Below are 2,764 nucleotides of genomic sequence, written 5' to 3'. Positions count from 1 at the left end.
TGCTATATACTCAATAACATCTATGCTAAACCATGTGTATATGTGACCAAAAACATCTACTAAACACGTGCATTGTGACCAAATAACATCTACTAAACACGTGCATGTGACCAATAACATCTATAAAACGGGATATGACCAATAACAATCTTACTAAACATGTGTATAGACCAATAACATTCTACTAAACACGTGCATGTGACCGAATAACATCTACTAAACATGTGTATTGACCAATAACACTAAACACGGTATGTGACAATAACATGTACTAAACACGTGTATGTGACCATAACATCTGCTAAACACTGTGTATGTGACCAATAACACTGTAAAACACGTGTATGTGACAATAGACATCTGCTAAACACGTGTATGTGACCAAAACATCCTAAACACGTGTATGTGAACAATAACATCTTAAACAGTGTATGTGACCAATAACATCTACTAAACAGTGTATGTGACCCAATAACATCTGCTAAACACGTGTATGTGACCAATCACATCTGCTAAAAACACGTGTATGTGACAATAACATCTCTAAACATGTGTATGTACCAATAACATCTGCTAAACCGTGTATGTGACCAATAACATCTACTAAACACGTGCATGTGACCAATAACATCTGCTAAACAGCTGTATGTGACCCAATAACACGGGTAAACACGTGTATGTGACCAATAACATCTGCAAACACGTGTATGTGACCAATAACACCGGTAAACACGTGTATGGACCAATAACATCTCTAAACACGTGTATGTGACCAATAACACCGGGTAAACACGTGTATGTGCCAATAAACATCTGCTAAACACGTGTATGTGACCAATAAACATGTGCTAAACATGTGTATGTGACCAATAACACCGGTAAACACGTGTATGTGACCAATTACATCTGCTAAACACGTGTATTGACCAATAACATCTGCTAAAACACGTGTATGTGACCAAAACAGTGCTAAACATGTGTATGTGACCAATAACACCGGGTAAACACGTGTATGTGACCAATAACATCTGCTAAACACTGTGTATGTGACCAATAACATCTGCTAAACAGTGTATGTGACCAATAACATTCTGCTAAACACGTGATGTGACCAATAACATCTGCCAACACGTGTATGTGACCAAATAACATCGGCTAAAACACTGTGTATGTGACCAGTGTATGTGACCAATAACATCTGCTAAACACGTGTATGTGACCAATAACATCTGCTAAACACGTGTATGTGACCAATAACATGTGCTAAACATGTGTATGTGACCAATAACACCGGGTAAACACGTGCATGTGACCAATAACATCTACTAAACACGTGTATGTGACCAATAACATCTGCTAAACACGTGCATGTGACCAATAACATGTGATTTGATTTGAGAGAAGCAAACTACCAGTACTGGTACTTCAGGATCACTAACAACATGCTCTATGCCAGCTCTAGCTTCAGCTGAGAGAAGAAGAAGAGATCATTACAGGCTCTATTTCAGAGTCTACAACGTGTGTACTACTTAGAATGAAGGAATGCATTGGGCATGCATTCTAGGTAGAACATTAGTATGGATATTGAAATGTAGCCTGTGTCTGTCTGTCAGACTGTCAGTCCTGTGATCTATGTTATGAGTATGCCATGTACTGTATATCTATGTATGCCAAGCAAATTTCTCTTTGGGATATTCAAATATTCAATTGACTTTTATTCTATCAGGGATGACTCGGGCGGCCCCCCTCATCTGTAACGGGCACTMTGGGGCATCAGCTGTGCCAAACCTCTACTTCCCTGGAGTCTAGACCGAGATCAGGAAATACCTCMGCTGGTTCGACTGGATCATCCAGAAGGACAGCTAGCGACACCATCTTGTTTTTGGTCTTCTCCTTTCTAAAGATTAAAATGGGATCAACTGATAAAGTATCAGGACACAGATACTGAACTACCTGCTGTAAAGAATTACCACCTGTGTTTTTACAACAGTACATGTATGTCTATTTTCTCTCCTATGGCTACTGATGACTGTATTATTATTTTTTTATTTTATTTTATTTTTTATTTTTTTTACCGTTATTTTACCAGGTAAGTTGACTGAGAACACGTTCTCATTTGCAGCAACGACCTGGGGAATAGTTACAGGGGAGAGGAGGGGGATGAATGAGCCAATTGTAAACTGTATTGTATAGGTACAATAGCTGTATAATAGCGATAGGTATTGTCTTGTTACTAATAGAAAGCATCTATGGTAATAGTGCTATCAGCTGACACACTGAAGTAGAGATGTGATCGACCTACAGGCCATGTAATCATTTGTGGAATAAGGAAAGCATGCGTGACCAACATGAAAGGGACTCGCTGTGTTTGTACCCCTTACATCCATTGAGAAACATCAGGAAAGTATGCAAGGGTTGGTTTATTTAGATCAGTCACCAAATAGAAATCATGTTTAAGACACAATAAACCTCTGTTGGCACTGTCAGTTGACATATTTCCCTCTATATCATATTTTGATATATACAGTGCCTTTGGAAAGTATTCAGACCCCTTGACTTTTTCCACATTCTGTTAGGTCTTATTCTAAAATGGTTATTTCCCCTCATTAATCTACACACGATACCCCATAAATGACAAAGCAAAAACATTTTTTTTTAGAAATTTGTACTAATTTATTAAAAATTWAAAACTGAAATATAACATTTACATTAGTATTCAGATCCTTTACTCAGTACTTGTTGAAGCACCTTTGGCAGCGATTAT

General features: G+C 37.9%; 1 pseudogene; it reads left to right on the top strand.

The window, feature by feature from the left end:
* LOC139027589 (serine protease 57-like) overlaps positions 1 to 1,866 on the top strand; it is a 4,632-nt pseudogene extending 2,766 nt beyond the window's left edge.
* Positions 1,867 to 2,764: the final 898 nt, after the last annotated feature.

This window comes from Salvelinus sp. IW2-2015, linkage group LG1 (genome assembly GCF_002910315.2).
Source record: "Salvelinus sp. IW2-2015 linkage group LG1, ASM291031v2, whole genome shotgun sequence".
Lineage (NCBI taxonomy): Eukaryota > Metazoa > Chordata > Actinopteri > Salmoniformes > Salmonidae > Salvelinus > Salvelinus sp. IW2-2015.
This window is presented reverse-complemented; position numbering and strand designations above follow the sequence as displayed.